Genomic DNA, 15,305 nt, shown 5'->3' with positions numbered 1-15,305 from the left:
GCAGATGAAGGCGTTAGTCGTCGTATAGCTGGTACAGACGCAAAGAATACGTTGTATAGAGCACCCTCAAACACCACGCCATCATCTACTTTCCCGTCCACCTGGGTCGGATCCCTGGCACCCCCCCCCCCCCCCACCTCAACGAGACAGCCCACGACGCTGCGCGCGCGCTTACCGACCGCGCCGTCACCACCGGGCAACCACGTCTCGATGAGTTGGAGGCGAACAGGGACGCCCCAGTAACCTACAATGAAATCACCAAACACTTTTACTTGGGACGCCGTCTCTTTCCGCCCCCGCACCCCAAACTAAACAGGCCGCAGTCGCTAACGCTACGCTTACTACAGACAGATACCTATCCGAACCCCGCCACCGTATCCACATAATCTACCCGGACGTCTACACAGACGATGCGTGCCCCTCGTGCGGGGTCATGGCGACACTCGCACACGTGCTCTGGGAGCGCAGAAACGCTCCGCCCGACTCTACCTCCGACAAGTGGGAGAAGACCCTAAGAAGCCCGCTCCTACAAGACCAGCAATGGGCCGTCCAGCAGGCTCGCGCAGCGACCGCCAGGTACTCCCTGTCGGTCCCTGCGTGGGAGACGCCCACTGCGCGCTGACGTGCGTCCTGCAGGACTTTTATTAAAGTTTTTCCAATCCACTCCACACAGTTGCTACTGGCGCAGTATCAAGATGACCAAAACGCTGAGCACCCACTCCAGTTAACATCGCTAACAACCATACCGGAGTTGTGTTCCGTGGCACAGTAAAGCCGCACCTCGCTTGGGGCAGGAAGTGATGCGTCACGCAGTCCATTGGGTGGGAGCCTGTCTTCGTGTTATCAATGGCAACGTTCCCAGCAATGTTCACCGATAAATACACGAAATGAAGCAGACAATAAACGCCGATTTACATGGCAATGCCGCTGTGTGGAGGGAGTCAATGAGTAGAGATGAGCAAATAACCACCCTCGTGCTATTCTTTGATACGAAGGTGCACATCCTCGCGGTGCCAAAATGTTCAGGTTATCCATATTTAACTAGAACTGGGAAATTCTTGCATATCCGACCCATTCATGGGGGGGCCGAATTCGCAAATACTTTCTTTCGTAAGTGTTTTTTGACATATTCAACCAGTTGCATTTACTAATACTATGTCTAGCATCAGTACTGGCTGGAAGTTTTCTTCTAGTATATGAACCAACTCTACCGCAAGTGATCTTAGTGAATATGAGCCCAGATGACTCCTTTTCAGATCTACCCCGCCTGTTCCTGGCTCTGCCGAAACAAGTGAGTGAAAGAACCTTCAACGATGAAGAAGAGGTCCGCAATTTTTATGACTTTCGTGAAACAAAAGCAACATGTTACTTTTTAGGGGGCTATATCAAACATAACTGCGAGTCAAAGACGTCATCAGCCGTTGTGAGAGCATCGCGAACAAGTGGACGAAATGTGTAGATGAATCATTCCGTGAAATAAATTATTCCGTCGCAGTCTATATAAAGAAGAAAAGAGCATGCGCCTAAGCACTCCCAGTATTTTGTAATCTTGTGTTGTATCAGACTTTTCTCCTCAATCATTAATCTAGAGCATGTTATACTGAGAGAACTAAAAGCACAAACAGGGCAGCCAACCTAACGACATCTGGTTAGCCTTCCTGCTTTTCCTTACCTTCTTTCTTTCTCTCTCTATACGCCTTCTTCGAACGAACAAGCACTGCTCTAGTAGATCTTACACGGCGTGATGTGACTCTCGAGCCTTTGAACAGACGACGCCAGTGAAGTGAATGGACATAAAGCGCAAGAGCGCCGCGCCATTAGCATGACTGTACTGCTTATTGACTGACGCCACCTGCATATTTCACTCCAGTACTTGACATGAAGCCAATGGCACTGACGCAAACTTGCGCTCAGTAGATTCCGTTAAGTCGTCGCGCTGCTTGGTTTTGTTCAGTTGCCGAACTCTACAGGAGGTATGCACCGAACATCACTGAAGTCGCCATGTTGTTTTACGGGCAGCACAGTGAAAAGCTGCGCTCTATTTCAACCCGCTTATCTTCAGCAGCTCTGCCGAAGCTGTAAACAGAAGCCCTATAACGTAAAGCTATTCCAATCTGTTTTTATTCCAATGTCCTGACGTCAAATTTACGTAACCACCGACGCAAGCTTTGAGAGGTGACCCGTAGCATTGTTTAATCAGACCATGCAAACGCTTTCCTCGTTTGTAGGAGGTCACTTTTGTTTTCTTTCAGTCCGAATAGCATTGCCTACCTTCACAAGTCTTCCTTATCTAATTGGATTACAAGAGGCTAGGAGCACGCTGAAGTAGAGAGGGCTTCGGTGAGGCCGGGCTCGCGCAGTGAAAGCGTACGAGCTCGTAGATAAGCAGATGATGATGGTGGTGCCGGCGTCGGGGATTGGCCCTCATCTCCTTGCTTAACATTCGGTGGCTGGTAGAAAATCGAGGCGGTGAGCAACGGAAGGGTAATAATGCCGCTAAGATGGACCCTCAGCGAAGAATAGTTGGCAAAGCGATCTCATATGCATGCCGAAAGGGCTCGACAACGTTATGCTGCCACGCAAAAATTTTTATGTGCGCATAAATCCACTCTCCCCGGCAGTTCCGAGTAACAAGTGCCAGAGTGATCGGAGAGCAGCTTCGGAACTGAGCAGTCTCCGGGTGTTTCGAAAGAAAAAAAAAATTTGTGGCTTAATTGCACGCTTAAGGCGTACACGTCATTTTGAAGTAATGAGATTACGCGGTGTCGTGACATCGCGTGACAGACAGGCGAAGTGTATGCAGCTCTCTCTCTCTCTCTCTCTCTCTACATATATATATATATATATATATATATATATATATATATATATATATATATATATATATATAAACATACGAGGGCGGCGTTTGCAAGACCTGTTCAAACAATGCTACGGGTCACCGCCCACAGCTTGCGTCAGTGGTTACGTAAGTTTGACGTCAGGACATTGGAATAAAAACAGATTGGAATAGTTTTACGTTATAGGGCCCCTGTTATAGGGCCTCTCTCTCTCTCTCTCTCTCTCTCTCTATATATATATATATATATATATATATATATATATATATATATATATATATATATATATATACGCACGCACACACACACACACACCCAGAGAGAGAGAGAGAGGCCCTATAACAGGGGCCCTATAACGTAAAACTATTCCAATCTGTTTTTATTCCAATGTCCTGACGTCAAACTTACGTAACCACTGACGCAAGCTGTGGGCGGTGACCCGTAGCATTGTTTGAACAGGTCTTGCAAACGCCGCCCTCATATGTTATATATATATATATATATATATATATATATATATATATATATATATATATATATATATATATATATATATATATATATATATATATATATATATATTGGGGGGGCGCACCCCCACTTCGCTTATCTTATTGTTCGGCCGAATCATGCATAATCAGAGTGTAAACATCATATCATATGAGAAGTTTTCGGGGTTTTTCTGACGTCGCTGACAGACAAGCAAAGTGGGGGAGGGGGGGCAATTTTTTTTTTTTTACCAATCGTGGCTTGATTGCAAAAATGTAACAGAAAAGTTTGCAATAGCCTTGCGTTATAGCGCCCAAGGACTACAAAATGGCGCACGGTGACGTCAGGCGAATAGTCCCTTATTCTTCTGTTGCGGAAGTAGGATAAATAAGCGATGCTCGTGGCAATATTGTCGCAGCACTGTAAAGAGATGTTTTCGGTCGGCCGACGACGCCCTGGACGAATTCTTCAAAGGCTGCACGCGAACTTCGTATCTCTGTAATACATGTATGAACGCCACTTGATTCTTAGATGATCCCCCACGGTGGCTATGCGCCACTGCCTTTGCGGTCGTCATTAATTGTTGCGGCCGGCTGCTATTACCTCGTAAATAATTCAAATGCGCGTTGTGCCCGCAACGTCTGCGGTGGAGACTAGGGGTACATGATCCCGCAGTCCTCGACGTCCAAGACATTAATGCCACTAAAGTTTCCTATAGGTAGGTCCCTTTGGTGCGAAAGGATGGCAGAAGCCATGGTGACTGCTTCGACGTCGTCACTACGTTGGTCATCGCGAAAAAGGCAGGACAACGACAGGTTTCATGTTTTGCTGACAGAGCGGGCATGCAGGACAGATAAACAGTATACGGTCTGCGTGCAGTGCCGAATTTATTTTCAGCTTGGAATGGGATGTTACTGTCCAAAACTACGTAAAAATGAGCTAGGACGATGAACTACGTGGGCCCCCTCGTCAATAGCGGTAAGCAATTCACACGCTGCGTCTGCATCCAAATCACGGAAGACTCGTGACACGCGAAGCCGCGTTTGATCGCTCGAGAGACATTCGTGCTCCCGGAAGCTTCATTGAGGCCCACTCAGGCAACCTTTGCGCGCCCATTTACATCGACAGCGATCGCCCGAGGGTGCCGCCTGACTCGACTTTTCCTTCCGTTTTGCCCACAAACGCCGTTGACGAGCCCCTCCCTTCGCGTTGTGCGGCTTCTTCTCTCCTCACCTGGCCAGGGCGGTGGACCCAAACAAGCCTCCGATGCGTGATCGCCGCTGTCTACACGAGGAAAGGTCACAAGTCCTGTTCCGTGTACACAAAATATGCGATCACGTACCCGATGTTTATACGCAGACTGCCGCGCGAAGGTATAAGTATAGACACCGCAAACGCACGCACGCGAGCGCGTAAAATGCACGTAAATACAAACCGCACGCACGCACGTAAGCACGCGCATGCGGGAGACCGAATTAAAGGCCTCGCATCCTATAGGACCGCCGGTGCGGACGCGGTGGCGAACCACTTTCGCCCGCCTTCCAACGCACCCGCGACCTCCTGGTTGACCCCAGGCTCGCCTCTGGCCTCTTCCCGCCGCTTCCAAACACCACCAACGGGCCGGGCCTTCCCGCGACACCGCAGCTCTCTCCCCCTCTCTCATCCACCTTCCACTTCCTCGTCCGATGCGGTTGGGGAGATTTCTCCGTCAGTGGCGGAGAGATGAGACGGAGAGGAGGGAGCGTGGAGGGCTACCGCTGCTGACCCGAATCGCGGCTCCTATAAGAGCTCGGCGCGGCCGTGAAAGTGCCCGCGGAGAGCGTGGACAAGCGCATAGAGAGATCAGCGAAAGCGCGCGGAAGAAGCCAAGGGATCTTTACGCGTACACACATGGCTAGAGACGGCGAACACGTGAGTAGCGGCTTGCGCAAGCATCACTTGTCCATTCACTATTCTAGGCTTCGTTCTCCGGTGAAGAGAAGAAAAATAGGAAAGATGGAAACAAGGTTTGCGTGAAAAGCTCGACAGAACACGGATGCTTCATAATACAGGAAAATTGTAACAGAACTGTAGGGAACGTTCTTTATTCAAGGGATCCGCTAACTCTGCGCTTATGCTGCAGTGAGAGTCAAACAAAAGCCAAGGAGCTACCGACGGCACGGTCTTAACGGGTCGTTCCAGTCCTTCGATCCTATACTCACGGTTTACACTTTGCATAATAAGCTCGCATCGCAAGTTGCAAATCAATACGACAATCACGAGCGTACAATGTACTGGAACAGGGCATGTAAAGGCGTATCAAGTTAGACGGATGTAAACTGCACTGACAGGAGACTCGTAAAGTTGAATTGAGTCACCCCCCGAGAAAGAAAGAGGGCTCGCTATAAAATCTGCGCTTTCAGTGCGTGCATTAGACATTTTGTTTAACGATTTGGGTCAAGCCTGTTTACAGCAGTAAAGACATGAAAACAGGACATGCGGCGAGCCCTGAGGCTGGGAATATTTTTTTTCGCGGACCCCAAAAATTAAACGGCGTTATTGCGGTGCGCGATGATCCACAAACCGTGTGTTGATACGCGCGTCTGTGCTGAGACACCGCCGCGCGGGAGCCGCTGAGTAACATGCGCCTGCCATGCCAGTCATACCATGATCTGCAATGCAACTGAAGTAAGGTCGCGCACATTGTAATGAAATGAGATTATCGGGTTTCTCATGCCAAAACCACGATCTGATTATGAGGCACGTACGTATAGTGGGGGACTCCGGAAATTAGGACCACCTGGGACCACCACGTGCACCTAACGCTAAGTACACGCGTGTTTTCGTCCCCAACGAAATGCGCCCGCCGTGGCCGGGATTCGATCTCGCGACCTCGTGCTTAGCAGCGGAACGCCATAGCCATTATGCAAGCGCAGTGATTGTCGCGCACACTGTAACGACTGTGCAAAGAAATCGCGGAGACAGAATCGTAGTTCAGTGTGGTTTTTTGCATGGGGAACCAACACTGGCCGGGAGGCGCTACGACAGTTTTAGTGGGCAACTAAGATACGCTAACACCATCCGGCAGGTAGGCTATACGAATATGGCACTACATATTTAACGATGACAGACGCGCGCCTGCATTATGAGTAAATGCTTTGCAATTATGAGTAAACCGTACCAACTAGTCCAAGAATCAGCCTCGTTGAATCAGCCTGTATCGACGTTCGCTTCGGTCCGATGCACGCATCCAAGTTCAGTCCATGGCCATGCGCGCTGCGTTTGGCGCGTGCGATGCTAAGTCCTGTAGCACGTCGGTCCCCTGTCATGTGAGGAGCCGTTAAAGGTGTGTCTCGAGATCATCGGTGAATTTGCCGACACATAATCACAGTACGTGCTATACTGAAAATTGTGTCCACCGCTCGCTGGGCTGTGTGTCACAGCGCCGCTGCAGTTGACGCGCAAAGTTTCAGCGCTGGTTTCCTATACACAGAGCTACTTTCTGTTATTGTTTATCTGCACTTCTTTTTTTAAACACTAGACGGTCATAGAAGCTTTCATAAGTTGAACAAAGCAAAGGTTTAGTTCCCTCACTTTTTATTACACACCCACGAGTAACGGCTTGCTCTATCAGCGGCCCCTGTATGCTGCCTCGCTTACAAATTCGGGCCACTATCGCGTGTCCCCGTAGAAATGACCCGTGAATCAGGCGGCGCTACCCATGCGGGCACCCGATAACGATGTGTGCCGCTGTTCGTCGAAAGAACTAAGAATAAAATTAACTAGTAGTTAAAGTTTCTGGCACATCGTAAACTGTAATTACGCCGCGTCTACTGCTGAAGCGGCAAAGCTAATTCGCTCAACGTCGAACAACCTTTATAGGTCCGCTGATAGTCGCTTCCTTGCTTTCGTGTGTGTTTGTGTGTAATATATATACTGGAGATGTGGAGTCTGTACACGCAAAAGTCAGAGTCGCAGAAGGAGGTTGATCATTTGGCCGAAGTTTCCCGAAGAACCGGAAAAAAGCAGATGATGAGCGAGTATACTGTACAAGGAAACCGTAGCAAACTTAAAGAGGGGCTGTCGAAGAGCCCAAAATATGAAGAACTGCGAGAGGCTGAGTTGAGTTGTGCAGCCACCTCAAGAAAGTGCCTGGTACTTGATTCCACCATTCGCTCAGCACGAGGGAGGAACCGACGCGTTGTGAGAACATTAGATTCAGAGATTGAATCACTCCAAGAGGAGTTGAGCACGGCAAAAGCTGAACTGAAAACCACCAAAGTGGAATTTGAAAACCACAAGGTGCGATTTTACTCGGTGCTGGAGCGCAGCAGAAGGAAATCACAGTTGGCACAAACAGTGGTTGTTGCTCTCCACAACCCGTCATTTATCATGCACTGTCGGAAAAGATAACGCTGTAAGCGCCAGCTCTTGTTTTACGAGATGTTCATAGACACCGCCGATAGCAAACTTAGGAGCACGCCATGTCGCATACATTTTTCTTGCATCTCTTTTTTTTTCATGCCTATGGTGAATGAGAGTTAATTGAGCAACCTGAAATGTCATCGCGTTAACTTCATGCTCTCATTAGCGCGAGCCTGCCCTCCGCTACGACGTATATTGTATATGCGTGTGTCTCCATACGTTTGCTATCCTTTCTTCAACGCTTTGTTTATCATATGCGTCCTTTTTTTTCTACCATTTAGGCTGGTGCCTATCGGCCCGAAAGCTCAGAACACCGATTTGTTTTACGAGTTAGCTCCCGTGTTTTAACTGCCCTCGTCGTATGGGGTGGTAGGGGGGTGTTTTTTACGGCAATTATTTCTCTGCGCACCACGAAAACGCGGCTCGTCCGATAAGCGCTTACCGCCTTTTTACTCGCCTTCCTCCGAGCTTTCGTGCAGTCGCGTCTGCGGCTTTCTCGGCGACCCACCTTGAAATGGGCTTTTAAAATGTTTATGTTCTTCACTAACTGCAATAGCCTTCTTCACACGAAGTTCGTAGATAACTATACGGTAAGTGCGATTAGCTAAATGCGCGGACTTCACGTGCCAAAACCACGATATGATTGCACGACGGACGCTGTAGTGTGGGACTTCGGTTTCGTTTTGACCACCTGGGATTTTTTACGGTACGCGGGCGTTCTTGCACTTCGCCCCCATCGAAATGCAGCCGCAGCAGCATTTGGGCAGCGCCTACGCCAAAGTCACAACGCAACCACGGCGGGTATGCGCGATTCGATCGGCCCATCAGCTCGAAAAGTTGGAGGGGTCGTGGTACGCCCCTATATATAAACCCTCTGCCATTATCCATGATCATTATCATTATCCTTATTATTATCGTTATAACCATTATCCCTTTTCACTCTAACGCCTCTTATAAGGGGTGCACGGAACGTCTTGTGGTACTGGCCAGCCCGTCTCAAGACGCAGCGTTTTATTTTCAACAACCTGAAGCTAACCTCCTTGCACCTATCAGTTGTATTACTGCTACTATTATTATTGTGTTACACTTTAATAATATTGGGTTTGTTATTATTGTCCTGGTGCAGTGTTATCATTAATAATGTTGCGGTACATTTGTATTATAATTGGTGTTTTCTTTTCTGATATCTTGCACTGTGGTTTTACACGAAAAAATTATTTGTGCCATATTTATTTTTGTCAACATTTGTGTAGTATGACAAACGTGTTCGCCCTCCCCCCTCCCTCTGTAATTCCGAAAGGACCTGAGGGTGAAAATAAATGAAATGAAATATATAGTCATCTGAACATCCGACACGTGCATCAAAAGTACTAAATTATCCTAAACATAATCAAATACAGCGTTTATAATACATTTTAATGTCGAACACTTTGTATAGCCAACCTATATAAGAGTAATGTAGCTACAGTACGTCGTCCAGTGCATGCAAAAGAAACAGAAGGAGATAATTTGTGTACAGAAAGGCAGTGTGGTTGGCCTGACGCAGCGTGTTCCAACCATGCTACTAGTATACGTACATTGATCGAAGGAGAAATAAACGAGCGTAAAGAAATGATGTCGAAGGAAAGGGGGCGCGAGAGGGGATTATATACTATATACACTTAAGCATTACGGCATTGTTATAGCATAGTCAGCCTTCTCCATGCAGTGTCAGGTAGAAACCTTTAAGTGGTCCTCATAGTCAATGCTACACAGATAATGTGGAGACATTCGCTCAGAGTGAAGTCCCCATCAGGACCCTACTAGCGTTATCTTCCTCATTCATTGATCATGCGGGTAGCTCGTTATGAAACTGGCGTAACGTTTGTTGTTTCATCGATATTTACGCAGTGACATGCGTGCTCTTTGAATATGTCCTCGCCGTTCGCGTAATCCACGGGATGCAAGCTCGGTGTTTGATTTATTCCTCATCGATATGTTCTGCTTACTCAAGGGCGACGCTTTCGTGCTGAGGACGGACCCTCGATGTTGACTGCTAACTTCGCGCAATCGCTTCCTTTACAACAACCAAGGAGTTTAACGTGGCGTCTACCCGCCACAAGCTCAACAGGAAGCGTTCGATTTTCGATATAATGCCATTCTGAGTGACACCTCTTGCCTTCAAACCTTTTGACGATGCAGACTATGGGCAGCTGCGCCTTCAGCTAACAGCGGGGCACCCTGGCGGCGCGCTTCCCCGCATTTTCCTAAAGCCACTCGATCTTTAAGGGATGTTACATGTGTATCTCTTTATTATTATTATTATTATTATTATTACTATTATTATTATTATTATTATTATTATTATCATCATCATTGGGTTGTAAAATATTTGCCCACGTTCTATTTTCCACCCATGAGTAAACAGTTCAAAACTGACAGTCCCTTTGTCAAGTATTCCATTATGGCTACTACATCTATAGCAGTTTGTCCTTTGGCTTCATTTTTCGTTATTTTGACGCCGGCCTGCAAGTCCGACGCGTTCAATCGCCGAATACAAATCTGCATGAGCGCTCACACAGAGGGACTGGTCAAGCGAGCGCTCCATTTGTATGCTGACATCTGACTCGCTAGAACGAACAGTTTCACAAAGCCTGCCTGTCAGGACCGCGTTTTCGTGCAGTAAATAAAATGGAAATTCAAGACTAAAGGAAACCCTTCCACCCGTCAGCCACGCGACGGCTTCTGTTCGATCAAGTGCTCGTAGAATGGAAAAAAATAAAGAAAATAATGAAATAAAACACCTACACAGGCGACATCACTCGAAGCTCCCGTGTTCCCGAACAGTATAGAGCAAAGCTGTCAAGAAACTGCATGCCGCTCACTCCCTGCGCTATACGTTTCGTGATCATCAATTTCTCACTTCGAACTGCGTGTCAAAAAAGTCGGGGACGTCCCGAAAAAGGAGCAGCAGCCTCTATTTACTTTTCCTCTGTCGTTTTTGTTTTCTGTTCTCGAGAAGGAGAAGGGGAACATTCTCAGGCGAGAATACAGACACAAGAGGCGCTGTTTGTACAAGACGTAGCCTGTCAAGTCCATCTAAAGGAGAAACCGGCGGGGCACGAAATGTAGCCCCCCTCCCACAAAACTTGGCTGTCGGGCCACGCAGCGGCGCGGCAGGCCCGCTCGGGCGTCAGCCTTCGAAAGCAAAAGCTACGTGGCTACGTCTCGTCCCCACGTCGTTTCTTTCTTTCTTTCTTTCTTTCTTTCTTTATTTCTTTCTTTCTTTCTTCTTTCTTTCTTTCTTTCTTTCTTCCCTTCTTTCTTTCTTTCTGGCGCGAGACCCAATTCCCCCACTTTCGCCGAACGGCGCGCTACACTCGCTTTTAACGGGCAGCTGTCGATTCATAATGAAGCCTCTCCCTCTTTCTTTCTCTTCTTTCGCTGTGATCTTCTTCGGCGAGATGTCGAACCTGTGCACTGTGTGCACCACTAAGCAAACTCATGAACAACAACAACACGCGCGCTCGTTCCTCCTTCACCCACCAACGAGCGCGCGCGAGGCAACGAGCGAGTCCTCCTTATTGCGTTTCGCCCGATTCACCCCGAAAGGGGAGAGACGGACGTAAAGGAAACAAGGAAGACGTGTGACGAGATCGTCGAGAGATAGGTGGAGGGCGGAGAAACGAAACCCCATTGACCGCTGCTGCGTTTGCTGTCCCGCCCACTTGTAGCTTCTTTACGAACGTGCTTATACTTACTGCGGCAGCACTGGAAGGGAAAAAAAATAAACAAGGACGTATATAAAAACGCAACAAAAATAAATTTATGCCACTCGGTTCAGGAAAGAAAGGCACCGATGAAGACAGAAAAAGAGAAAAGGATGCAAGCCGGTTTGAATGCAAGCGCTGTGCGCTGTGCGCCTTCTGGTTTTCTCACTTTCGGTATACCTATTTACATCGAGTAATAGCTTCAGAGAGCCTATTTCGCGCCTGCAACGTCCGTTGAATGGCTCCTGACGTGACAGAATTTCGAAGAGGCGCTTTCAAGGTGTTTACGGCATCTCGAGACAGCGCATGGGAAGTTGCGGATGCGCACCAAGCCCCTTGCCCTATTCTGCCCCATACGCGAAATTTAATTCCGTCGGTATAGAAGTTTAGAGACTGCAGATAACCAGGTTTGGATCTGATAGTAGTACTGTGCGCCAGCGTCTCAAAGCCTGGTCGCATGTGCACACAACAGTTACGATAGATCAATAGATCAGCGCGAAAACAGTAAGAAGCGAGGGCTGGGGGTGCTATTTCTTAGAGCGAATGTAAGGAATCACACTTACTTTGCTACCTATGGGCGCCGAATTACTTGAGAGCCTTGGTGACTGTTCTCGCGAGAATAGTTAATTCGCTCTGCTACAGACACTTAAAGGGTCTGGAGTAACCAGCATCAGACAGGCGCTTGCTCTTGACGTCAAAACTGGAAACTGCAAAAATGACGAGGAAACGTCATGGCATACAAACTCACCTAGAACCACCACCCTAGTGAATAGTTCACTGCGTTCCGGCCGGACGCTTTTCTAGCTCACTTTCTCACTCTTTTCATATACTCTATCTCTATCTCACACACACACATACACTAATGAGGAATCAGTCTGGAAGCAACGGCACACGAGATTGCATTCCACATTGCGTGAGCAGACGACACTTTGACGAGGAAATGCACACGGCTCGCTCTGGAACGTGTGTCGCATGATCAGGCTCTTTGCAGTGGGATGACGCAGCAGCTACGGCTTCCACTCTGGGCATGGGAATGGAGAACGGACGAATGCCACCTGGCAGTTTAATCGAGTGAGTTGGCTCGACGCCTGCCTCTCGAGAAAGACAAGCAGCTTTTAAAGCAGCGGTATCTAGGTGCGAGAATACATGACGTAGTAAATGCTTTAAACTTCGCTACCTTCCAACTTTCTTTCCGCCGATCACTTGGTACTGGTCGGCCCTTCGAAAAGACGACGCGCGGCGTCTGCATCGCAGTTCAGGTGCGAGAAAGTGTGGCTCATTGCAGACTTCGTTTTTCCTCAACGTTGCAGTCAGCGAATGCGCTTTGAACCTTATCTCTCGAGTTCTCAGAGCAGGCGAGACCCTGTCCCACGAGGCAAGTAAGTGTCGTCGCACTTGAAATTCTAGGCGTGCTTCTCACCTAGTGAAGTAGTTGCCAACGGAACTGGTGACATTAAGGCACTCTGCAGGCCTCAGATAGTTCGAGTTTATCTTACTCTTTAAGATTATACTTTTCGCTCTTCGCTTGTGGAGATCTCTCGCATGGCGCTGCGATTTCACACCGCCAGCAGCAGGTTCGAGCAAAACGCGTTCCTACAGTATCTAGAGTAGTTTTCTTTTATTTATTTATTTGTTTCTGAAGTTTTCCCGACGCCTTAAACGAGCGATGCTTGCTATTCAAGGCAGGCACATCAGCGCGTAAAGCCTTTCGTTGATCTTTGAAACGAGGGTGCTTAAAGTACCATCCACGTGAAATCCCGACTCCGGAACTTTAAGCCCGAGAATGCCGTCCGAAAAGTGAGAGCGAAGTGAGAGTGTTACGGAGTCCTCGGCGCATTTCTGTGAGCACCTTTACATCCAGTACACGCCAGCCTTTAGGACCCCCAAGACTGAGCCTACGTTCAGCATTCAGCAGAAACCAGCACGTAAATAGCAAAAGCGTAACAGTTATATCCTGCTGCATGCCATAGAAGAGCCTGGCCACTTCAGAAAGCAACTTCCCAAACCTCTCATCTTCTTTCTTCGGGCAGAACGACTGCGAGGACGCAATATATAGGCGCATACGTGAAGCAGTTTGGGACAGCTTCGCAAACAGAGAGCATATTGATCAACGGATCGCCCTTCGAAATCACTTTCAGCTCACACCGATCGACCCAAGCTTCAGAACAAAAATAAAATAATAAAAAAGCTGGAAATGGCGCAACAGAACATGGAAAGAAATCCTGTCCTGTGGTGCACGTTCTTTTCTTTGTTCTTAGCGCTATTTTCAGCTTTCCTTGAGGATGAGATAACTTGCCCTTAACAAGATGAAAAGATGCCTGTGGGCGGCGTTGTTCCGGTTGCTTACCGTCAGGGTTATTTTCCCGCAGCAGATGCGTTGTGACGACACGGAAAGCATTTTGCCGAAGTGAAGCGCCCCGCTGGTTGCCGCGTTTCATAGAAGCGAAAATGTGGCCAACGCTGAATGATTGACAATGCAGCCCCTCAAACGGGGCGACATCTTGAAGCGAACTTTTAGGCGGCTAATTCCGTTGTTCGCGCTTTCCTAGTGCAGCGCACACATTCTCAGACATAGGTACACCCTTTGGGTTGTATATCTAGCTGCCACATAACAATAATCGTTATCTGCCTTGCTTGCGTTTCCTTTCTTGAAAACGCCGCGCACGCTACTTTCCTGTCGGGAATGCTATGTCATGCTGATAACACGTACGCCGTTTGTTACTGAGAAGTACCGGACTCGCAGCGTTAAAGAGAGAAAATGCGGACAATACAGATGACGTTTATCATTGTGTGGCAAGATGGAACCCAAAAGGTGTAATTTTGTTTTATGCTATCTTCGGCTGGTCGTTTCTGAGCGCTCAGGAGCGCTCTCGCGAGCGGCGTTGTCTTCGGCTGGTCGAAAGAGGGTGCGCGCCCTGCGTTCGGCTGGTTCTTCTCGATTGCTTTCCTCCATCTTGGAGCGCTCTGAGGCGCTCCGAGCCCTGTCGTCGGAGCAGTCATCGAGATTGAAACGTCATCGCAGCGCCGCGTCGCTGCTGTTGGCTACGGCCCACCGTAACCTTGGCAACCTAGGCCACTGCATGCTGGCGTCTCGACGAACGCTCGTCCCGCCGGCACGTCCGCCGGTTTTTCCGGCAGCGCCGGGAGCTTTGGATATATGCGAAACATCGGACGTTGGCAGTAGTCACGTGGTTTCACATCGGCAATTTCCTCCTCCGAGAGCGAGTCGCACGTTCGGCTTGCGCGCTTGTCCTCTACCTTTGAGCTCGGGAAACGCCCGATCTACCCGACTCTGCTTCGGGGCATACAGGCGACCAGTCGAAGATACCATTAGAGTGCATCATTTGACTGCGGTGTACGACTGTCGATGAATACCTGTATACTCCAGAGGCTGTACATACTTCTCGAAGCGACCAGGTTCATGGCGCCCTCCTCACTTTTCTAAAAGATACAGACCGATTCCCGTCTTTTCCTTTCCTTTGTTAGTGAGTGACAAGACCTCACACATTATTTCTTATATTTCTGAACATTCTTTTGCTAGCGCGACTGGCTATCATTTAATGCAGTCATTCTTTTCCCTTCCTACTCTTCTTTGTCATTGTTTTGTCATTGTTTTTCATAATAACCTGTCGTGTTGTTCTTTCTTTCCTCTTCCACTTTTCATATCTTCCGTTTCTATGTTTTTGTCCTCTCATTCCCGATGAGTAGGCAGGCGCTGTGTCATTTCATGCGGCAATTATCAGCCTGCGCCTTGCTTAATTCTTTTTATCTTTTCCAATTGTGCATTCAAGCAAAATAATAATAACAGTAATAAATAAATAAA

At 48.2% G+C, this 15,305-nt stretch overlaps 1 protein-coding gene across 7 annotated transcripts in view; it reads right to left on the bottom strand.

Moving 5' to 3' along the window:
• The window catches only part of LOC135898170 (head-specific guanylate cyclase-like), a 231,213-nt gene that overhangs the window by 196,243 nt on the left and 19,665 nt on the right, over positions 1 to 15,305 (bottom strand). The window contains exon 1 of one of the 7 annotated variants that reach the window (XM_065426970.2): positions 13,830 to 14,057. The exons of the other annotated variants lie outside the window; for them this stretch is intronic. The gene's annotated coding sequence lies outside the window, so the exon portion shown is untranslated. Of the gene's footprint in view, positions 1 to 13,829; positions 14,058 to 15,305 lie in introns of those variants that run through there. 7 annotated transcript variants of the gene reach the window in all.

Source organism: Dermacentor albipictus, chromosome 3 (genome assembly GCF_038994185.2).
Source record: "Dermacentor albipictus isolate Rhodes 1998 colony chromosome 3, USDA_Dalb.pri_finalv2, whole genome shotgun sequence".
Classification (NCBI taxonomy): Eukaryota; Metazoa; Arthropoda; class Arachnida; order Ixodida; family Ixodidae; genus Dermacentor; species Dermacentor albipictus.
The sequence above is the reverse complement of the archived record's forward strand: the minus strand, read 5'-3'. Positions and strand labels throughout refer to the sequence as shown.